The 24,767-nt window shown below is 41.0% G+C and overlaps 1 long non-coding RNA gene across 1 annotated transcript; it reads right to left on the bottom strand.

Annotated features, from left to right (window-relative positions):
- Positions 1 to 4,256: 4,256 nt before the first annotated feature.
- Positions 4,257 to 23,189, bottom strand: LOC133041070 (uncharacterized). Its single transcript, XR_009689130.1, has 4 exons — positions 20,598 to 23,189; positions 16,529 to 16,698; positions 7,874 to 14,474; positions 4,257 to 4,536 (listed from the first exon to the last, which is right to left on the bottom strand). It is a non-coding gene; the product is annotated as an uncharacterized LOC133041070 (long non-coding RNA).
- Positions 23,190 to 24,767: the final 1,578 nt, after the last annotated feature.

Raw genomic sequence — 24,767 nt, 5'->3', positions numbered from 1 at the left:
CTCATATGAAGAGGACAGACAGCCAAGAGATGGCTGAGAAAACCAGCCATGTCCTGGACAACACCCACATCTCTCTGGAAGCAATCAGGTAACCAGGAAGGTATCAGTTACCTGATATCAGGAATCAGTCAGGTAACCATATTAAGATGCAGAGGAAGGCAAGAAGGGTTCCCTGTTGGTCCCAAGCATGTACCTACCACCACACAGGGCACTGCTGAGAACAGGGCAGGCAGAGCCTTCTCTGAGACCATGTACCACAGTCACGCTTGTCTGTTCTTCCACAGTCAGATTGTGTGATTAAAGGAAGAAGTCTTGTCTCTTGTAGCTATATAGAGAAGGTTGAGAAAATGAAATCCAACTCCACATGACTGGAATGATATTAGCAGCAGAAATGTAACCATGTTGACTTTTCACTCTGTCACCCAGAATGACAGGAGCCACCCCCTCCAACCTCCCACCTCAGTACCTTGAGAAAGAGACACAGTCATTTACATGTGACTCACTGGAAATGTTCATATTCTTGCCCTCTAGTACACTGTGAGGCTTAACAAAGCAGCACTGTGACCTGACCCCAGTGATTTGCTTCTGGCCAGCACCCAAACCCTCAGGGCAGTGCTGGACTTCCCACATGCATTCCTGTAGGCCCCCCCAGGGAAGGGCAGGGAGCGCACGGCGGGCCACTGGGCCAGGCCTTCCCAAACCTCCATGCCTTTGCCCACCCTGTTCTCTCACTCAGAGGCCCCTTCTTTCAATATAAATTTGGAAGATTATCTATCATCTATATACTATTTAAAGAGATGGGAATATCATATCATCTGACCTGCCTCTTGAGAAATCTGTATATAGGTCAAGAAACAACAGTAGAACTGGACATGGAACAACGTACTGATTCCAAACAGGAAAGGAGTACGTCAAGGCTATATACAGTCACCCTGCTTATTTAACTTATATGCAGGCTACACCATGCAAAATGCCAGGCTGGATGAAGCTCAAGCTGGAATCAAGATTGCTGGGAGAAATATCAACAACCTCAGATACATAGATGATACCACCCTTATGGCATAAGGCAAATAAGAACTAAAGAGCCTCTTGATGAACGTGAAAGAGGAGAGTGAAAAAGTTGGCTTAAAACTCAACATTCAGAAAACTAAGATCATGGCATCCAGTCCCATCACTTCATGGCAAATAGATGGGGAAACAGTGGAAACAGTGGCTGACTTTATTTTTCTGGGCTCCAAAATCACTGCAGATGGTGACTGCAACCATGAAATTAAAAGACACTTGCTCCTTGGAAGTAAAGCTATGACAAACCTAGACAGCATATTAAAAAGCAGAGACATTACTTTGCCAACAAAGGTCCATAGAGTCAAAGCTATGGTTTTTCCAGTTGTCATGTATGGATGTGAGAGTTGGACTGTAAAGAAAACTGAGCACCGAAGAATTAATGCTTTTGAACTGTGGTATTGAAGACTCTTAAGAGTCTCTTGGACTGCAAGGAGACCAAACCAGTCAATCCTAAAGGAAATCAGTCCTGAATGTTCATTGGGAGGACTGATGTTGAAGTTGAAACTCCAGTACTTTGGCCACCTGATGCAAAGAACTGACTCATTGGAAAAGACCCTGATGCTGGGAAAGATTGAAGGCAGGAGGAGAAGGGGACGACAGAGGATGAGATGGTTCGATGGCATCACCAACTCAATCGACATGAGTTTGAGCAAGCTCTGGGAGTTGGTGATGGACAGGGAAGCCTGGCGTGCTGCAGTCCATGGGGTCGCAAAGAGTCGGACACGACTGAGCAACTGAACTGATCTATCTCCCTACCTCTCTATCTACCTGGCAATCAATTTCTCAAACCTGCATTCATTCTTCAAGATTAAGACAAAATATTTTGTCTCTGACCACCTTCCTTCCCTCAAGTTACAGTTCAGTGCTTTTATTCTTAAACTTTATAAAAATGTAATGAAGTTATTTTAGATTTCCTCCTCACTAAACTGACAACAGAAACCAAATCTTGTTAATCTTTCTTTTCCTTTCAATTAGTAGAGTGCCTAGCACATTGTAGGTACAGAATGAATGAAAAGCAGAAGTTTAGGCACTGGCACGGAGAAGGAAATGGCAACCCACTCCAGTATTCTTGCCTGGACAATCCCAGGAACGGGGGAGCCTGATGGGCTGCCATCTATGGGGTCACACAGAGTCGGACACGAGTGAAGCGACTTAGCAGCAGCAGCAGCAGGCATTGGCAAACCTAATCCCAGGACCAGGGGGTCAGCCAGAAAGCCCAAGGAGAAGTACACGTGCCAGAAACTGCTTGTGGGTAATTTTTGTGGACAGACTGTGAATATGATAAGCCTTCAAAGGCTTGTGGGCACGTGAACAACATGAGGAAGTAGAACTTTGGGTGCAGACTTTGAGGGCATAAAGGGAATGATGAGGTTATGGTATGAAAATCTTTTGCTCATTCTACAGATGAGAGAACTGAAACTTGAGAATGTTAAATGTTTCTGTAAAAACTCACACTGCTGGTAAACAAATCTGGCTTAGAATCCAGATCTGACTTCAGAGGTTGTATTTTTAGATACTATGCAGAAACTCAACCAAATCTGCAAACACCATCTTGAACTAACATCCTTTAGGTCTTCAGGGAACATTCTCCTAGCTTGTTAAGTGACTCCAGCATGTCACTAACCCTGACTATGCCTACTTCATTTCCTCTTCAGTAAAATGAGAAGCACTGAGGTAGGTGACTATAAAGGAAGTTTCAGGCTCTGATTCTCTCTGAAATGCAAATGGTTTCCTAATCTGGGGATCAGTGTGGTCAAAACATAAGTGTACTTGTGTATTGGCTCTGAAAAACTTTTTCACAGGTTGCAATCGCGACTCCAAAACACAACAAAGACTGTGAAATACGATCTTCAGTATTATCTTGAAGGTCTAGTTATTCTTCCCAAATGGGCAGTTAAAATATGCTCAGGCACTAACGCATGATTGTTGAATTCACAGAAATCATCTGTTTATCTGAACAGTCATACTCAAGTCACAGCAAAGCTTTCACTTGCTCTCTACTGCCTTAGGGCCTTTATTCTACCTGTAATTCTGTATCATAGTGAAAGTTCAGCATTACACTACTCTGACCTGTGGCACCTCCCCCCAACCCATCCCATAAGTCTCCATCAGACATAAATGCATTTCTCTGCATTCAGGCTGAATCTTAGGGTAGAGGGCCTCTGAAAATGTCTGTGTGGTTCAGGATGAACTTCACAGTGAAAAGTTTCCGCCCAAACCACTGACTAACATCCTGTTGTTTTCATCAAATCTATGCAGTCCCTCCTTTGATTTGGCTTTCATTTGGAGTGATCTGTCCGATGCCATTTTTCTGAAACATTCAGAACAAGATACAATCTCATTTTGGTCAGTGACATAGAGTGGACCTTTCAGAGCATAAAGAAACATCTGTCCTCCATCTGCAGTGCCTAAAAAATACGACTTTCAATAGAGTACATTGTAGGACTCTAATGCCTTTAAAGGGCAAGAAATCCATTTCTGACTGAAATCTCCATAAATATGTCTAACAGAATATTTTCCTCTTACATACTGTTTTTCAAAGAGCATTTCAAAGGCCATTAGTGCAGAGCATTTAATAAGAACATAATCTTTAGGTTTAACCAGACCTGGTTCAAATACTTTTTCTGTCATGTAGTAGCTGTGTGACACGTGTGTGTGTGTGTGTGTTAAGTTGCTCAGTCATGTTCGGCTCTTCACAACCCCATGGACTGTAGCCCGCCAGGCTCCTCTGTCCATGGGATATCCCAGGAAAGAAAACTGGAGTGGGTAGCCATTCCCTTCTCCCGACCTAGAATTGGGAGATCTTCCTGACCTAGGGATCAAACCAGGTCTCCTGTATTGCAGGCGGACTCTTTACCATCTGAACCACCAGGGAAGCCCGAGTGACACTTAGTCAGGCACTAAATAAACATCAGTTTTTGTTCCTATTTCATTGTTGCTATTGTTAATCCTCGGGGCAGAGTGGCCTGATTTCTCAGGCAGCTGAAAGAACACAGGATTTGGAATTAGAAGACTTGAATTTGCACCCTGCCACTGCTGCTTACTAGTTGTGTGGCCTTGGGGAAACTACTGAATCCTCCTCAACTCAGCTTCCTCACCATAAAAGAAGGAATATAAAAACTGATGCCAAAAGCTCAACTTCTCTGCACACCGGTGCCAAATCAAATCTCAGAGATCAGAATGTAGTACAGAAGGATAGCTTTATTACTTTGCCAGGCAAAGGGGAATACAGCAGGTGCTTGCCTCAGAAAACCTTGTGTTCCCCCACATGGAAAGGATAGTGAGAAGTTTTATAGTAATGCTTCATAGAGGGCTTGTGATCAGCTCATGGATGCTCTTCTGATATGTTGATGGTGAGGTAAGGAGTCTGCATCATCAGCCTTCAGGTTTCAATTGGTCTGGGGTCTACATGCTTGTGGGCAGCATACAATGGTTAATTGTAACTTCTTCCACCTGGAGGGGGTTGGGTATCTGCAAAACAACTCAGACATTGTTGTGTGTATCCATTGATGGGGAAACAGGACCTTGTTTCTCTGGACTGTTTATCACTAGTCTGGCATGCCCTTCCTTCCCTAATTAACAACGGCTTGAATCTGCCCATTAGGACTCAGGAAGGTCATGAGGCTGAATAAAGGTTATTTCCTATAATCAAAGAAATGGGTGACACAGAAAGGCTTTGTGTCCAGGAGCCCCCACATTGTCCTGTTTGGTATCAAAACTAACTTGTGAGGTGCAAATGAGCTGGTTTATGTGAAGTATACTTGCCAACTGTCAAACTCTAAGCGTTTAGCATTAGTATTATTTTGTCATTGTTAATACTATGGGCTGAATGTAAATGTCCCCCCAAAATGCATATGTTGAAACCCTAACTCCCAATGTGATCATGTTAGGAGGTGGGGTTTGGGCAATAATTAGATTTAGGTGAGGTCATGAGGGTGAAGCCTCTAGGATAGGATTAGTGCCCTTATAAGAAGAGAGAGTCTGGAGCTCGCTCTCCTCCCCCACTCCCCACTTCTCTTTTTTTTAATTATTTTTTAATTGATGTGTAATTGCTTTACAGAATTTTGTTGTTTCCTATCAAACATCAACATGAATCAGCCATAGGTATACACATATCCCCTCGCTCTTGAGCCTCCCCTCCTATCTCCCTCCCATCCCACCCCTCGAGGTTGATACAGAGCCCCTGTTTGAGTTCCCTGAGATATATAGCAAATTCCCGTTGGCTGTCTATTTTTACATGTGGCAATGTAAGTTTCCATGTTACTCTCTCCATACATCTCACCCTCTCCTTCCCTCTCCCCATGTCCATAAGTCTGTTTTCTTTCTTTCTCCATTGCTGCCCTGCAAATAAATTCTTTGGTATCATCTTTCTAGATTCCATATATATGTATTAGTATATGATATTTATCTTTCTCTTTCTGACTTACTTCACTCTGTATAATAGGCTCTATGTTCATCCACCTCATTAGAACTGACTCAAATGTGTTCCGTTATATGGCTGAGTAATATTCCATTGTGTATTTGTACCACAATTTCTTTATCCATTCATCTGTCGATGGACATCTAGGTTGCTTCCATGTTCTAGCTATTGTAAACAGTGCTGCGATGAACACTGGGGTACATGTGTCTTTTTCAATTTTAGTTTCCTCAGGGTGTATGCCTAGAAGTGGGATTGCTGGGTCATATGGTGGTTTTATTCCTAGTTTTAAAAAAAAATTCCATGTCATCTTCCATAGTGGCTGTATCCATTTACATTCCCACCAACAGTGGAAGAGCATTCCCTTTTCTCCACATCCTCTCCAGCATTTATTGTTTGTAGACTTTTTGATGAGGGCCATTCTGACTAGTGTGAGGTGATATCTCATTGTAGTTTTGATTTGCATTTCTCTAATAGTGAGCAATGTTGAGCATCTTTTCACATGTTTGTTAAGCCATCTGTATGTCTTCTTTGGAGAAATGTCTGTTGAGGTCTTTTCCCCAATTTTTGATTGGGTTATTTTTCTGGTATTGAGTTGTATGAGCTGCTTGTATATTTTGGAAATTAATCTTTTGTCAGTTGTTTCATTTGCTATTATTTCCTCTGATTCTGAGGGCTGTTTTTCCATCTTGCTTATAGTTTCCTTTGCTGTGCAAAATCTTTTAAGTTTAATCAGGTCCCACTTGTTTACTTTTGTTTTTATTTCTATTACTCTAGGCAGTGGGTCATAGAGGATCTTGCTTGGAGTCATCAAGAGTTCTGCCTATGTTTTTCTCTAAGAATTTTATAGTTTCTGGTCTTACATTTAGGTCTTGAATACATTTTGAGCTTATCTTTGTGTATAGTGGTAGGAAGTGTTCTAATTTCATTCTTTTGCATGTAGCTGTCCAGTTTTCCCAGCACCATTTATTGAAGAGGCTGTCTTTGCCCCATTGTATATTCTTGCCTCTTTTGTCAAAAATAAGGTTTCTGGGCTATCTTGTTCCATTTGTCTATATTTCTGTTTTTGTGCCAGTACCATACTGGTTGATGACTGTAGCTTTGTAGTATAATCTGAAGTCAGAAAGGTTGACTTCCTGAAGGATGTCCTTCAGGAGAATGTCCTTCCTGAAGAATGAAGGACCAGCTCCATTCTTCTTTCTCAAGATTGCTTTGGCTATTCAGGGTCTTTTGTGTTTCTATATGAATTGTGAAATTTTTTGGTCTAGTTTTGTGAAAAACACCACTGGTAATTTGATAGGGATCGCACTGAATCTGTAGATTACATTTGGTAGGATAGTCATTTTCACAATATCGATTCTTCCTACCCAGGAGCATGGAATATCTCTTCATCTGTTTATGTCATCTTTGATTTCTTTTATCAGTGTCTTATAATTCTCTCTACACAATTCTTTTGTCTCCTTAGGTAGATTTATTTCTAGATATTTTATTCTTTTTTGTTGCAATAGTGAATGGGATTGATTTCTTACTATTTGTGATTTGTCATTGTTGGTATATAGGAATGCAAGTGATTTCTGTGTATTGATTTTGTATCCTCTCCTCCTCATCTTAATTCATCTGTCTACAAACCAGGAAGAGGGCCCTCACCAATAACTGAATGTTGACCTTGGACTTCCGGCCTCTGGAACTGTGAGAAAGACATGGCTGTTGTTTAAGCCACCCAATCTGTGATGTTTTGTGACAGCAGTCTAAACAGACAAAGACAACACCACCACCATCTAATTTTTTTTTTTTCAGAAGTTTTCATTTACAAAAGTCTTGATTACGTGCTCAAGTGATGATAACTGATTTCCACTCAGCCTCTGAAGTGAGGGTTCTGGGACAGACTAAGGGAGCACTTTTGGTCTTCCCCAACAAAACACCACCATTACGTATTAGGTGTGTGAATTAGTGCTGATCTCCGAGAACATTTAATGTTCACATGTCTGAAGAGATGCTGAGGCAGAAAAGGGTTGTTGACTATGGTCTCTGCCTATTGTGTGTTGTTTTTCTGCTCTAATTGTTAGGTTTTTCATATTTCACCTCCTCCACATCCCCACCCCCACCACATTTAAAACAACTGGCAATCCAGCTCCTCCTACTTTCCTGGGAGTCTGATCCTTCTGTCCTGCCCATAGGGTGGAAGTCCTTGGGCTTAGGGCTTTAAAACCAGCCAAACTTGTTTGAAGCCTGCTTCCCCGACTTTCTGTGTTACCTTGCTCAAGTCACTTAACCTTGCCACAACTCCATTTTCTCATATGCACAATGGGAGAGACTACTTGGTTGGGAAAAGTCAATAAGACAGTACATTTAAAATTCTGAGAGCCACATCTGTCAGCCAGGGTCACTCACCAGCTTCACCCTCCTTCCTGGAGTTCTTGTATTATCCCTGCTTGCTTCTTTTACCTGATTATTGACATCTCTCCAGGACTTTTGGTGAGATGATCACCAACAGAGTCAGCAACTATTGTGAGCCTGTAAGAAAGTATTCTTGGGGAAATACTAATCAATACTGTATCTCAGTAAAAACAACAGACTTTATTAAATATATATGCTGATTGAATATTTGAAAGAGAGAGTGTGTAAGCTTGGATATTCACAATATCTCTGGTGGATATATACACAAAAAAGGTAACACTGTAGACTCTTTTCTCTGCATATCTTTTTGTATTTTCTTTTAATTTTGCATCATATGCATATAATAACTATTTTTAAATTACTTTAAAAATGTCAGTGATATGGGAATACATTCTTGATTTGGATATTGTAGAAAGAGTTCTCCAATGCCCTGAAGGTTAGCATAAACTCCAAAACTTTCTAATATATGGATAGGGGAAATTGTGGTTTTTGAAGCTGAAAACCACTGTCAATAATAGCCTATTAAAGGCTAGAAGAAAAAATTTTAACTCTGTGGTCTCTTTGCTGTAGAACATCTATAACTTCTCACCTCAAGGTGTGCAAAGAAACCATTTGTCACCAGTAATAGGAGTAATGTTAATGGAGAGCTCACTGTGTCAAGCACTGTTATGTGCATATTTCACACACTACATCAAGTTAATTTTCACAACATTCTTGTGAATTGAGTCATTATTATTCATATTTTACATAGTAGAAAGTTGGGTCTCAAAATCTTCTAATTAGCAAGTGACAGAGCTGAGATTCAAACCTACTAAAGGTTTTTTAATGTTTCTTTTTTATTGGATAAATTTGACAGGTAACGTGTAAATTTAAGGTGATATTTATCACATTACATACTTATAGTATTATCATTTATATTATACTGTACATTAGATCTCAATTACTTATAATTACTCATAACAAGTTTGTACCCTTAAGCACTATCAGTCTTATACCCCCACCACTAGTCCTCTGGTAACCAGCATTTTATTTGGTATTTTTATTTGTTTTTATAGGTCAAACCTGTTGTAGGTTATGACAAGGGGCATTGGACTATTATAAGGATTAAATTAATTAATATATTTAAGTGCTTAGAATGGAATTTCTCATAAGTATTGATTCTCATTAAATACAAACATTAACATCTTGGAGTCAGGCAGGAATTTTGTGAGTCAGAAATAAGTTCAAGTCAGCAAAAGTACAGGAAGTCATTTTTATAATCTGAAATATGCTAAGGGCCCATTTATTCTGTAACTTAAAAGAGTTTTTCTATGTTTTTCAAGATAGTTTTCCTTGTTTTTATTTCCTATGTATGTCATTTCCTAGATCTTCCTAGAAAGATCTCCTGCCATAAATTTTTTGTGCTGCTCCCCCTCCCCCAGCATTTTACGCTTTTTCATTACAGACTTTTATTTTTAGCCCTGTCATATGGTTTGTAGGATCTTAGTTCCCCAGCCAGGACTGGAACCCATGCCCCCTGCAGTGGAAGTTCGGTGTCCTAACCACTGAATGACTAGGAAACTCCCCCATCATAGAAATTTTTAACATAAAATCAGAGAAAGATAATATTTCAAGGTGTAGCCATTAGGATGACCACCCACACAAGCAGAAGCTTTGTGTTTGGATCTTCCTTAGTGGTTCTGATTGGGCTGTGTTTCTACCTGTGGGAGCTGAGAACAGGTGAAGCAGGAGACTTGCAGGGCAGTTTGCTGTTCTAAGTGGTTAAGTCATAAAGACAGTTTGAGATCCTATTTTCAACATGTACGGGAATAGCAACTGCATAACTGCTTGCTATATAAAGCAAAAGAACAAGCAATATCTGAGCCTGACTGACACCATGTTTCTGCAGTCACATGCCAGGCTCACAAAAATACAAAGCAAGAGAGGAAAATCCCTTCCTTTTGCCACCAGAACTGCCTTATCCTCCCACCAGAACTGCAGTCTATTTGAGTTGCTCTAACAAAGCACTGGGGGCTTGGTGGGGCGGGGCAGGGACAGGGCTTCTTGCTATTCCTCAATAACAGCAGGTAATCTCCCATTTCAAGGCCTCCACCCAAATGCTCTTCTTCAGATACCGGATATCCATGTGGCTCATTCTCACACCTCCTTCAAGACTTTCCTCAGCTGCCTCCTTTTCAGTGAACGCTTCCATGACCCACATATTTTAAATTTGTAATTGCCCATCCCAATTACTCCCTTCCCCTGCTTTATTTTGCTCCATAACCTTTATCACCAGCATATTTTACCTTACTCATTTGCTTTAGTGTTTATCTCCCTCCAAGAGAATCTAAACTCCACAAAGGTGAAGACCTTATTTTATTCACTGCTATCTTCCCAGTTCTTAGAACAGTGCTGCCACAAAGTAAATGTTCCATAAATATTTGTTAAATGATGGAATGAAATCCTCAGAGGAGGATAATGACGCAGAGGGAAGTTCAGTTTTAGCCAAGATCACAGGACTAGTGTGTGCAAGGTTCAGGATTAGAACTCAGCCAGAGCTCATTTCACTCTCTCAACCTTGTTCCGGGCTTCCCTGGTGGCTCAGTGGCAAAGAATCTGCCTGCCAATGTAGGAGACACAGGTTCAATCCCTGATCCAGGAAGATCCCACATGCCGTGGAGCAACAAAGCCCATGAGTCACAGCTAGTGAAGTCCACGTGCCTGAGAGCCCGTGCTTTGCCAACAAGACAAGCCACCACCATGAGAAGCCCGTGCACAAGAGAGTTGCCCCTGCTGGCCGCAACTAGAGAAAAGCCCAGCAGCAACGAAGACCCTGTGCAGCCAAAAATTAAATACATAAAATTATATTTTTAAAAATCTGGTTTAGCAGCTGAGAGGGGGGACTCCCCATCCAACCATAAGAGCTGGCTGGTTGGGCTATACTGTGGGGGAGGCACTCACCAAGGTTCAAATGCAAATCCTGCTAGAAGGGCTGAGCTGAAACAGAACCAAGTCTTTTGGCAGCACTGTTGACAGACTCTGATTAAAGAAAGTCATTTGAAGGCATATGAAGAAGCGTTCCAGTTTTAAGACTGGCTTTAACTATTTTTCTTTCAGCTGTAGCTTTCCGGGACGATGAATGTACCATATGTCAGTATCTCCAGGTTCCCATACAAATTAGGAAACTAAAAATGCCCGATGATTAAAACAGATTTCTGCTTGTTTCCATGGGAAATCAACTGCTCCAAAACCTTAGGAAACTGGGAGGGAGGGAGACTGTTCAGCTCGAGGTGCTGTCTCGGAGTGGCTGCACTCTGCCTGCTACCTAACTTTCCCTCCAGTCTGCTCAACATTTTGGACAGGCGGGGGGTGGGGTGTAGTCCTAGGTGGCCCACCCTGCTGGCAGACAAGTGACACCACGAAGACCAGCATGTCTTATCCAGCTCCTATGAGCCTCCTGCCTCCAGGGGACCGGACACTCTACTCCAGGCCCTTCAGTGCTGGATCCCAGGCCAACCACACAGGAAAGGCCTCTTACTCATGACAAATAGACCCTGAACAGTGTCATGCCTCCGGCCTCATCCTTCCAACATAATTTCAGCAAGTGTGGAGCCCACTAGCAGGTCTTCTGGTAGACCGACGGATGCCCCCTCCAGGACTCTTGTTTGCAGACTCACTGCTGGCTACTCACAAGTAGGCAGTGGTAGTTTGGGGAAGTGGGAGGGCCCACTCAAAACAGCAAGAGGGCCCTGGGCAGCTATACCAAGGGTGTCTCTAGAAGGCTGTGATGATTGCTTGCTCCTGCCTGCCCCAGAATTAGCACCAATTTGCCTAAAAGAGAGAATGTTCAGAGAAAAGGCTGCAAAAAGATTTCAGTGTTGTCTTGCCAGTGGCAATCTTTTATCTTCTTTGGGAAAACTGGCTCAGGTGCTTACCTTAGCCTAAGTTGCTGTTTAGTTGATAAATCGTATCCAACTCTTTGTGACCCCATGGACTTTAGCCTGCAAGGCTCCTCTATCCATGGGATTTTCCATGCAAGAAAACTGCAGTGAGTTGCCATGTCTTTCTCCAAAGGATCTTCTTGACCCACAGATCAGGAAGTATTGGCAGGTAGGTTCTTTACCACTGAGCCAACCTGGAAAGCCGTAGCTTGAGTTCAGGGTTGATCAAACCACACCACCACTCTCCCTCAACCACCAGGCAAGCTGAGGGTGAAAAGAAAAATAACTTTTTTCTGATTTCCTAACCTGTAATGTAATTCAGGCATGCCAGGGTGAGGCCCAAAGATGGAAACTCGGCAGTAAAGTTGAGAGTAGAGTTTAAATTTGGATCCAGACAGCTTACTAACTTACTATCTGGGAGACCTCAGGGAACTCAGAGTCACAGTTTGAGTGTTTCTAAAGTGGTGATGACAATACCTCTTCCTCAGTGAGGTTACCAGAATGAAAGAAACTAACTTAAGTAAAAACACTCCTACTGAGCCTGGTAGGCAATAGGTTCTCAGTGCCCATGGCTTCTCTCTTCTTTCCCTCTGCTGCTGTGTTTTACTGCCAAAATTGGAAACAGATAGCTTGGTGAGCGGTAAATAGGCAATGTCCCCACTCCTCCCATAACCATTATTACCACACTAGCAGTTCAATTCTTCTCAGAATTACTACTGGCGATGCAGCTAGTACAGAGGATTCCAAATCCTTGGACATATTATCCCACTGGTAACACATCAGCCAGGCTTGGTTGTCTTGGCTAGGTGGAATGTTTCTCAGAGACACTAAGTGGAAAAGGACAGTGTGTTGTCTTCTGCCAAAATAAACCACTGGTAGGTCCTTGTGGAATCAAGACCATCGATCACAATGCATTCCAAGTGCTGTCCCCTAGGCTGGTCAAAATATTTTAACTCCTTTTGTCTTTAAATGATTCACAGGCGTGATTCCTTACCATGAGGCCATCCTCACAGGTTCCATGTAATCAAGATTAGAGGACAAACGCAGTGTTATCATTTTGTGGTCCTGGGGAGGCTTTCAGTAAATCAATCTTTCCATCACAGTTCTGCTATACAAAATCATGCTCTGGTGACTTGATCTATTTCTGCAGATTTCCAGTAATAGCTTCTCAAGACTGTCAGCTCTGTTTCTATCCCAGCCCAGTTCTAACACTGACTACCCAGAGTTGACACAGGCTCCACAGGTTAAAGGTGAAGTCCTCCACATGACTATCTTCACTTCAGATGCTAGACATGAATCTTGGGAGGTCCCTGGACCACCTACTCTTCTGCCCAACTAGCTACAAATTTGGGGGTTCCATGACTTTCCCAATGGCTCAGTGGGTCAAGAATCCAATTGCAATGCAGGAGACACAAGGGATGCGGCTTTGATCCCTGGGGGAGGAAATGGCAACCCACTATAGTATTCTTGCCTAAAAAATCCCATGGACAGAGGAGCCTGGTGGGCTCCAGTCCATGGGGTCGCAAAGAGTCGGACGTGACTGAGCATGAGCACAATAAACAATATGACGACTTGAAAAATTCACTAGAATGACTCACAGAGCCCAAGCTCTAAACTGATTATAACTTTATTGGATACAACCAAGAGCAGCCAAATGAGACGAGGTCCAGGAGAGAACAGAGCGCTTCAGTGCCCTCCCCCCATGGAGTCAGGGCATGTTACTCTCCAGGCACATCTATGAGTTCATTAACCAGGAGCTGCACTGAGCCCCAGTGTCCAGGATTTTTACTTGGGTTTCATTACATAGGCACAATTGATTAACTCATTGGCCTCATGATTGAACTCAATCTCCAAGTACCCCAATCCCAGAGGTCAGGCTGGCCTAAGGTTCCAAGACTCTAATCACATGGTTGGTCCTTCTGATGTCCATCCCTCATCCTGAAACTATCAAGAGACCCAGGTGAGGCACTTTATTAACTTAACAAAGACACCTCATCATTCAGGAGATCCCAAAGGTTTTAGGACCTCTGTCCTAGGAATGGACAAACATCAGATATATTCTTCATTATATCACCATCTCTTAATATTTACAAACCATCAGGGTTTCGAGTTTAAGCTTTCTCCTTGGGGCGGTGGAGAGATATTTGAAATAAGTTGAAGTCATCATGTATTGAGACAATATGTGCTGTGAGTAGTATTTGGAGAATAAATTGGACACCTATGTGGAGGGTGGTCTGGCCGCAGCTAAAATGGGGAAGGCTGAGGAAGAGGCAGCGGCTTCTGTGTAGCCACAAAGTGGTGAGAGCTAAACTGGGGAGCAGAAGTGGGAATGCAAAGGGAGACGGTGAGAGAGGTTTTGAGGGAAGCTTTCAGCTGACCATTTAAAGTTTTTTTCCATTACAAGAGACTACACAATGGACTGAGAAATTAGAACTACTTGAAGAGTTAAACTACCTTCTAAAGACATCCAAGTAATATTGACAAAGTGGCTCCTCTGTGATTAACAGAACTTCGTATTCTAAACATTAAAAAATTCAACTACCATTAGAGATCGTAATGCTTTACCTCTTGAATAAATTTCGGGAACCCTGTCTTCATCATTAATGCCACATTCCCATTCATTCTTCTCAACAAAAAATGGGGACTCCTCTTGTCTTCAAATGAAAGACTTGTTTCTGTTTTAAAATGAATACTGTCAGTTTTCATCTTTCAAACAGCCTTTTGAAATTTCTTCACTTCTAAGTTCAAGATCTTTCCTCTCCTTTATATCAAAAATTCATGATGCATCCCTGAATAAATTATGTATAAAAGAGAACCTGTAATATTGTTGCATTAAAAACTAGCTATTTCTTCCTGCACACAGATTTCAGTAAACAATAAAAGTAATATTTCAGAATTCGGTGTGTATGTTTTTCTCACACTAATTATTAAAACAGTGAATTACTCATATCTGTAGAAGTTCTGCAATATGACAGATATTTTAGATAAGAATTTTTCAAATAAAGTAATTTAACATATTTAAATTTAGGGGCAAAGAGAAATGATGATTATTTCAATGTATAGAAATAGAAATGAAATAATAAAAATTATATATAGTTTGCTCAGGCAATAAGCGTTCATTTTATTGTTATTTTTCATTTGCTAAGTCATGTCCAGCTGTTTGAGACCGCATGGACTGCAGCACACCAGGCTCCCCTGTCCTTTACTATCTCCCTGATTTTGCTCAAATTCATGTCAGTGATGTTTTCTAACCATCTCACCCTCTGCCTCCTCCTTCCCCTTTTGCCCTCAGTCTTTCCCAGCATGAGGGTCTTTTCCAGTGAGTTGGCTCTTCACATCAGGTTGGCAAAGTATTGGAGCTTTAGCATCAGTCCTTCCAAAGAATATTCAGGGTTGATCTCCTTTAAGATTGACTAGTTTGATCTCCATGCAGTCCTAATGTTTACTTTAAAATTTTTTAAATCATATATCAAGCTATTAGACATTGACTTTTAAGAAAATTGGCAACTGGCAACTCTTCATGTTTGTCAATATGCTTAAAAAATTTGGAAAAAAGGCTTCTTTGACATTATATTAAAATAATTAAGTGAACAAGTAGTTTTTGAACCTCAACTAGGTGGGAAACAGAAAAAAATCTAAAGTGTCAAAAAAAGAAGATGTAATTAGCTGTTGAATATTAATAAAAATTAACATTTACTGCATGTTTACAATGTGTCAGGCATGGTGCTAATCTAAACATCACAGTCACACTGTAAAGTAGATATTAATACTATAATTTATCCCCATTAAACTATAGAGAAACTGAAGCTCAGAGGTTAAGCAACTTATCCAATTTCGCACAGCAAAAGATTCATTACTATAAGCATTTATAAAAAAGAAAGTGTTTTTTAAAAAAACTTTATGGAGAGAGAATTTGAACAGGACATTTAAAGACTGATGGAATTTGGAAGAGAGTAGAGAGATGAGAAAAAAATGAGAGAAAGCAGAAGGCAGTGTGAAGACCTGCACAAGTTGAGGTGGTAGTAGAGTACCAAAGCCAATGAAGGCGTGTGCCAATGGGGTGAGCGTGCCCCTCAGGGCAAACGACCGCAATACTTATGAAGGTGATTTGGACAAAAATTGGGTCCCTGGGCATTCAGTTATCATATTAAAAAAATCATGCAATGCAGGTTAAAAATCTAGATAAATCCAAAACCTCTTCATTAAGGAATTAAACCACTTCTGCCCAGCTACTTGAGGCCTTGCAGGAATCAAAAGATGGAACCCTACTTATGTTGGAGGAGGTAATTGAAAAGACTTGACAACTGGTTTGACCTGCAAACTGGACCCGAGCAGTTGGAGGTCCCCTACCTCCTCTCCTGTCCTTGGAATGTGTGTTCTGTTTGCTTTCCCCACTCCCAGAAGCTGCCCCAAGAGGACTTCCCTGGAGGTCCAGCAGTTAAGACGCCATGCTTCCACTGCAGGGAGTGTGGGCTTGATCCCTGGTTGGGAGAACTAAGATCCCGCATACCACCAAGTACAGCCAAAAGAAAAAAAGAAAAGGCTGTTCCCAAGGATGAAGCCTTGAAATAATAATCTGGTGATGAGACTAGATTGCACGCAACCGAACCCAGTTAAGGACTCCATATAAACTTTTAAGATTCTGGTGGGCACATGCAGAAATCTACTTGTCCTGCATCTGTCCAATATAAACCTTATAGTAAATCCCCTTATGAAGCCTGCCACCTACCAATCTGGAATGGTCTGCTTCTTTGTTCCTTCTCTCCCTGACTTCTGGATATGGGCTTCAGTTTCAGATCACACCTGAGAAGTTCCCAAGGAGGTCTGTGAACCATCAACTCACTTCTCTTAAATCTCTAGATTCACTCCAGATTTGAGAAGCAGCAGCTTCTTCCAGTCCTTGACAGAAAAAGAAAAATAATGACCAATCGCCACAAAAGTCATTCAGCAAAGCCCATGATAACTGTATTTTCTTGTGAAAATGGTGGCAGGGGATGCAGAAGTGCATCTTGTTCTTGCAACTGAAATTTGTGCTGTACCATTTGTCTTCACTGCAGAGAGTTTTATAGGAAATTTTCCTATCACTAATTTTCAGAAATCGTTTTGGAATTTTAGAGGCTGGCCAGAAATCTATAAATGCTGTGCACTAAATGATCTCATCATTCTAAGTAGTAGCCAGCCAAGATTTTTAAAATTCCTTTCTCCTTAAAGCACTCAGAAGTCCCCTACTATTGCTCACCTCCATGCTCTTTGGGAAGATTCGCTCAGATAAGTTTCCAGTCTGATTTGAAGAAAAGCAATGTGGTGTGATGTGATTGTTAGCCTAGACACAGTCACAATGTGCCCATCTGGGAACTGTGGCAACTGTGGGTGACTTGTGGGCTGGTAATACCACTCCTGATAATGAAAAATTAAAGCTTGCCCAAGTAAAGAACTGGTAACTTTAAAAAATATGGTTACTTTTACCTCCTTCACTGGATACAGACTGTAAGACAAACATGCAACATCTATTGTATGTTTGTTTTAGATTATTAAAATATTTTTCAAATGCATCTTGTGTCAGGAGTTTGACATGCACTGAAATGGAACATTTCAAAGTGGCTTAACTGGAGTATCTCCCTACTCAAAATGAGCCACACAATATCTCCCTTCTCAGTCACTGTGGGCTGATGATGGACATAACTCATCCTTAAATGGTCCTGAAATATATTCATTATGGAGAGATGAAAAATAAAACATTATATCTGGGAAGATAATCTAGAGATAAAACTACAAAGCAGCAAGGAAATTGATGTTTATTTCCCTTAAGCAGTCCAGACCAAAAAAATCACATTTTCTAGAAGTTTAAAAAATTCTGATGTTATAAGGCAGGAAAGGATGCAAGACTGCAGAAAGAGTTCAGGCTTTGGGGTCAGGTGCCTTGATTCCATTTCTGGTTCTGCCCCTTTCCCCGGTGACACTAGTGGTAAAGAATTCACCTGCTAATGCAGGAGACGCCAAGAGGCATGGGTTCAATCCCTGGGTCACGAAGATTCCCTGGAGAATGAAATGGAAGCCCACTCCAGTATTCTCGCCTGGAGAATTCCATGGGCAGAGGAGCCTGGTGGGCTACAGTCCATGGGGCTGCAAAGAGTCAGCACTTGTCCCGGGGCAAGACACATGACTTACCTGTGCCTTCAAGTTCCCTGTCTGTGAAAGGGGGACAGTGATAGTACCTACCTCTTACTGTTGTCACATGGATTAAATGAAACAGTAAATGTAAAATGCTTTAAGCCCTCCCTGGCTGAGAGCACTCAACAAATGTTAATTTATTGATACTAGTCTATTGGTAGCATTCAAATCACTGTAGCAAATTATCAGACAACCTCTTAAAAATTCCAGACTAGGTTGCTCACAAATCAATTATTGTTATATTCTAAAGTCCCTGAAACCCTTTTGATCAGAAAATGTTCGTTTCAAAGCAACTGATCAAAAGCATTATTATAGAACACATAAAGTTTGAGTTCTGGTTTAGTCGATGAAATCAACATGAAGAAGTGACATCAGATAAGATGCAAATAGACTGTTGTCAGGAGTATCTTACAAGCTAAAGAATATCACTGACATTCAAGAAATCTGGATGTTTTCAGTTTCTTAAATGTGATCACTGTTGTTTTCATGTTACCATAAAATGATCCTCCCTTTGGTCATGTGAAGCAATTTATCTATCCAAACTCCAGTGTTTTCCTTTATTCACACTGCTTCTGGGAGAAATTAGTGAAGTTAACTCAGAAGTACCCCCCCCCCCCCACACACACACACACATACACATATCTATTCTTTACTGTAATATGGTAAATTTCTTTGCACTGAGGATTAAATTTTAAATTCCTTTAAAATAACAAGATAGAACATAAGATATTTTATAGTCATGTTAATGACTGGAAATGCTGTAAAGAAATTCATGGTGCCTTTCTTTGATAGCCCATAATCAGAGCACATCATTTCTATCAGCCCTCTACTGAATGTTCCTCAGAAACAGGGATGGACAGCTGTAAATGCTAACAGGCCTAGAGAAGCACTTGTAGGAGAGTATGTTCACAATAACAGGGAGGGAGACCACCTAAGGTCATGAATTATTCCACCCATGTTCAATTCATAGGGAAGAAAAAGCCAGTTACTGTCAAGGACTGTAAAACGCTAGAGACTTTATTATTTGCAAGCTAAAAAAAAATCATCCTGCCCCAGTTTCTCTTGGATGCTGGTAGAAGACATTAAATTCCTGGATCAGAGATGGGGGAAAGTTCATTTCTTACAGCAATAGCTGGAGCCAGAGTATCAGCATTTTCTGTGTGTCTGTTCCCTGAGCTTCAACATACTAACAACAGGTTGTGTTGTAGAAGAGGAACCGTGATCTTAGGTAGTGTGAAGCCTTTATAATGAGTGTGTCTCCTGTCCTTTGCTCTGGAGAGAGACAGTATAATATTATTATACTGAGCAGTCACTGTGCTTGCCCTTTGCTCCAGAAGGAGGCATTATCACTACTGTCAAGGCTGTTCACTATACAAATGTCTTTGAAAATCTAGTCTGGAAGAAAGGGCAGTCAGTGTCTTGCTCACAAGATGTGCGAAATCTTATAGATGCATGGACAGTTGTCTCCTGTCAGTCACTGGTAAATTCTATGCTATCCCTTCAAGTGCATGGAAGGTGTTAGTTGCTCAGTTGTGTCTGACTTGCGATCCTATGGACTGCAGCCCGCGAGGCTCCTGTGTCCACTGGATTCTGCAGGTAAGAATACTGGATTGTCATTTCCTCCTCCAGGGGGTCTTCCCAACCCAGGGGTGGAAACTGGGTCTCTTGCATTGCAGGCAAATTCTTAACTGTCTGAACCACCAGAGAAGGCTGTAGAAAGAACCTAAAGGCTAACACAAACATGTAAAAGCAAGGGAATATTCCTCAGTGTAAAGGAACAAAACCACAGGATTACCAGTGAGAATGGGGCTCCTTATCCTATTAAAGATGACAGGGACTCTATTATGGCTATTTGTAAGGAAAATGCGTGCAGATCGCATCTGTCAAGAGGGCTTATCTTCATGGGCATTCTTTAAATTAATAGTTAATAGGGCCTATAATTCCCTTATCTTTCCAAGGGGGGGAAATCTTATGAAGGTTCTGATGCCTTTAACTCTAGAATAACAATTCAAACATTCTATTCTGATAGATTTTATTCTTCTTGGAATGTTGGTAGATATGGCAAAGGAAATCATTTCATGGTAAATGAAATTAGAGAAATGCTAAGTTCAGCAAAGTCAACAAGTATTTTTAGAGCAGGACTTCTCAGAGCCCTTAGCATGTTAATATTCACTGTGAATCCCCAAGAGGAATAGAATGTTTCCCCAATGGCTCTGACCAAAGACCCCTATTTCTCAGGGTACTTAAAGGGTAACTCTACAAAATGCTACTTGGAAATGCCTCAGTACAGGAAAGGCTTTATCTCACTGGCAATGGATGGTGGAAGACACACGTGCTTTGGGAAGAAATTGCCTGACTGTTCTGCCCCGCTCTAGACATATTTCCCATAGATAACAGCAAAGGATACCTTCCTGCATCTTTGATTATATGTTGGTGACTATATCCATTACTTCCTGAAATCTAGGAAGGATAAATATTACTAGCAATAAACGTGATCGCCAAAGATCTTACCACTGTTACTGAGAAGGCAAACCAGGCTTTCTTGTTTCGTTCTCCAGAGAGGTAAACAATGTGAGTAAATTTAGGAAATTAATAAATGAACTCCAAAAAGCCTCAAGAAAATGTACCTTGTGTCAGTGTAAGGCAGCTTTAAGAAGACAGCATCCAGGCATGGCTGTAGCATTTTCTGAGTGAACAAAGCACCGTCCCACCGTCCATGATACTTTTCCAAAGAGAGAGTCATGTTTATGTAACAAGAGCATCTTCAATTTCACTACCCTGATAGGACGTCTTGAGCCATGGCTATTCATGCCTCAGAGAGACAGAGAAGAGCAGCATTTTAGTCAGAGGAAAGAAGCAGTTCTTCAGGCCTGAAATCAAGTGCTTTGTCAGGGCTGATGTCACTGAAATTTGAAGCAAGTTAATGTTAAAGTGTGATCTGAGATGTTCTAGGATACATTCTACATGCATAATATGATATGGTACTAAGAAAAGGCTAAAAATGTTTAGTCCTGGGAAAAAATGAGTTACCTTCCTTAGGAAGTAAATCCTAATGTAGTTTGTTTAATAAATAAGAAAGTTCTAACCCTTTTAACAGTGTTTCATTATCTTTAGAATAATTTATTTCACGGCTAGAGCCAGTCATTTGTAGATTTAATTAACGAGTTAATATAGGTAAAGTTCTTAGATCAGTGGCTGTACGTGATTAATAAGTAGTAGCAAGCAAATATTATTTAGTAGTGCAATTATAGCAGTTATATTTGGATACAAAAAAAGTCACTCCTGAGACTATCAAACTCATTTTTACTTAAAACTTATACTACATGTCTATCATGTGAAAGCTATTTATCATTGGTCTGTATAAAAATAAAAATTCCAAGAATGAGGCTGCCTGATATATTTCATATTGCCTAAGCTCAGAACCACAGACACTTCATGCTCTTTCATTAAGTTTGCTTTCAGTCATAAAACGCTTCTCAATTAAAGAGCAAGCTGTAAAATCATCCCAGGAAGGCACATTTAGGATATGAGTATGCTACTGGGAAAAGCACAAATTAATGCAATTTCAAAAAGTATTGAAAAAGTACATCATAAACCTTACTGAAGATACTTGATGGATTCAATTTAAAAGTACATATTCCTTTCTCATGTGATTGAATAGTGGTTAAGCCCCAGAACTCTGAAATTAGAGTCACCTGGGCCCAGATCCTAACACTTCCACTCATTGGTCATGTGGCCTTTGACTAGTTACTTGATTGCAATCTGCCTCTCTATCAACAAAAGAAAATAACACTGCCTACTAGCTGGGGATGGCAACTAAATGATAACAATACATATAAATATTAATATAAAGCTACTACTTAGCATATTAGCATGTACTTTGTAAATGCTTATTCACCATTATTTCCAAAGACTATCTCACAAGTTAGTGGGACCAAACACTTACATATTGTGTTTGCATGTGCACAAACATGCATGTGTTTTTGAAGGAGATATATAAATTATGATTTTAGAAGAATTTGACCCAAACTTTTCTAGAATCCTATTTTAAGTCCTCAGCAACACTACCCTTGCCTCTGGCACAATTCTATTGCCATTTTAGGATCAAGACCACATTTGACCACATTACCTCTTGGGCAACTTCCGGCTCACAGGACATTTTCTAGGGAAGGTTTCTCTTGTCTGAGCATTTTTACTGGCATGCAGTCTAGAATTTAAAAACTGTAGCTAAAGGTGGGTTTTGTCTTGCAGCTATTAACTCAGAAAGTGCTAATGGTTGCAACAATGTTAACAGCTGAAACTTAAAAACAACCACGTTTCCTGTTAGTTCAGGATCCTTCCCACAAAGCTCAGAAGATGTCTGCAGAGCAGATGTGCAGAGGGTGGGCAGAGAATGCTGGGTAAAGTTCTGCTGGTGGTTTGGGTTTAGAATTTAGATTTTACTTTCACTATTACTGGGCAGGATCAACTGACATCCCATACAAAACACACAAGCATAGCAGGTTGATCTTAAAGAATGAGCCCAGCACTGAAAAATCAAGGTTTAAGCAGATACATGTACATAACACATAATTTTAGTATAAACTAAACTGTTGAGGTCTTAGAGACTGTAGTTTAATACAAATTATACTGAAAGTCAGAACCAATACAGGAGATGGAAATATTTTTAAACTTGTTCTTTCAAAATTTGTTGCCAGGTTCTCTGCTAGTATTGATGTAGAAGTGAATAAAGAAACAGTAGAGAAGCAAAACGTAAAGAGATAAGTGGTGGCGTGCAACGGTGAAACAGAGATTCAAAAGTAAGTTCTATGGGAACACAAGGAAGAGAGAATTATGCTTGCCCAGAGCCCGCAGAGCTCTACAGAGAAGGTGACTTTTGAAATATGCTTTCAAGAAATGAGATAGCTCAGGCTGTTCTTTATTGTAGCCAACAACAAGATAATGTAATATAATCACCATTTCCATACAATCTACCATGGCAATTGCATATATTCTTTCTAAGCCTCACTGGAACGTTAAAAAGAAGGTATTATTCTTCCAATAAAGATACGGGAAATGGGGTTCAAAAATTAAGAAACTCATGATCGCATAGCTGGTGAGTGGCAGATTCAGGATTTGAGCCCAGATCTATAACATTCCGGGCTTTCCAGGTGGCACTAGAGGTAAAGACTCTACCTGCCAATGCAGGAGACATAAGACATGAGTTTGATCCCAGGGTCAGAAAGATCCCCTGGAGTAGGAAATAGCAACCCACTCCAGTATTCTCGCCTGGAGAATCCCATGGACAGAGGAACATGGTGGGCTACAGTCTATGGGGTCACAAAGAGTCAGACACAATTGAAGCAACTTAGCATGCGAACACTACATCATTCCAAATTTTGTACCATGGTCGTGAGTTGCCCAGAAAGATCTACTTTTGTTCCCTATTGTCAACCAGTATATGGTTAACTACATAGAATTTATCCTGGCAGCCCATCTGGAATGCCAAACTTTGGCCTAAAGGACTGAATATTAAACGAAAGATCAAAATGGTAGCCTTGGCCCACAGGGCCCTCTCTTTTCTATGAACTTCTTCCACATTTAGTTCCAAATGGTTTATACTGAGTCAAGTGCATGCTAGATTCCCTCTCCCATGCTCTGTGAACACCTGGAAATCAGGGAATAAGCCTTATCCTTCTTTGAGACCCTCAGGGTCCAGCAATCACAGAAGCTGGCTGATTGCTAATTCACCTAGTGTTTTACAGAGGGCTTGATAAGTGTGTGTGTTGATTTCAGTTAAGCTGACTGAAGTGAGGTGACTATAGACTTAAAGCCTACATTCTGTAAAATAAGAAAAGGAAACCTAAGCAGTACAATATAATGAGTTTCAGGCTAGTGCCTCTCAGACTGCAGGGTACATGGGAATCACCTGACTACACACAGAACTGTCCAGCTCATCCTACTAGAAAGCAGGCACAGAGTAGAAAAATGGATTGCAATTAATGGGGTGGAGCAGGGAGGGACTCAGCTTGCAGGGACTCAAATCCATTTCCAAGCTTCATTGCTGTTTCCGGTTCTTTTGTTCTCTGAGCAATAGTGCAAGTCACTCACTCTGTGTCAGACTCTTTGCAACCCCATGGACTATAGCCCACCAGGCTCCTCTGTCCATGGGGATTCTCCAGGCAAGAATACTGGAGTGGGTTGCCATGCCCTCCTCTAGAGAATCTTCCCAACCCAGGGATCGAACCCATGTCTCCTGTACTGCAGGGGGATTCTTTACTGTCTGAGCAATGAATTGTAGTAAATACCACAGCTACCATTTACTAAGTACTTATAAAGTGTTTGGCCCTGTTCTTGGTGATTTAAGTGTGTTATTTAATTCTCACATCACCCTATAGTACTATACTTACATTGTTGATGGGGTGGGGGGAAGTAGCAGTAATTTCCTTACATTTACACAGAAAAAGCAGGGATTTCTTCCTGGTTCACCTCAGTCCAAAGTGTAGGATTGTGCTTCCTTGACACTGGGCAGTGAGGCAGCATTTCAGGGAGGACTAAGCTTGAGTTTAGGAGCACAAGGAGGATAGAGGTGCAGGCAGAAAGCCTCTGGAGACCAAAGCCCTCCACAGGATATTTGTGCCCTTAGTGATCACCTCACTGTTTAAATCCAGGTAAGGTATTTAACCTGAGTTAACTAGTTGACTCAGCTAGTACCTGGTGGCCTACAAGGTACTCAAATTTTTACTTAAAAAAATTTTTTTTGTTTGTTTGCAGCAAATTGCTAGTCAGCCTCTGTCTTTTCTCTAGGAAACTTCCAG

Source organism: Dama dama, chromosome 20, assembly GCF_033118175.1.
Source record: "Dama dama isolate Ldn47 chromosome 20, ASM3311817v1, whole genome shotgun sequence".
NCBI lineage: Eukaryota > Metazoa > Chordata > Mammalia > Artiodactyla > Cervidae > Dama > Dama dama.
Note: the sequence above shows the minus strand (reverse complement) of the source record. Positions and strands in the feature narration are given on the sequence as shown.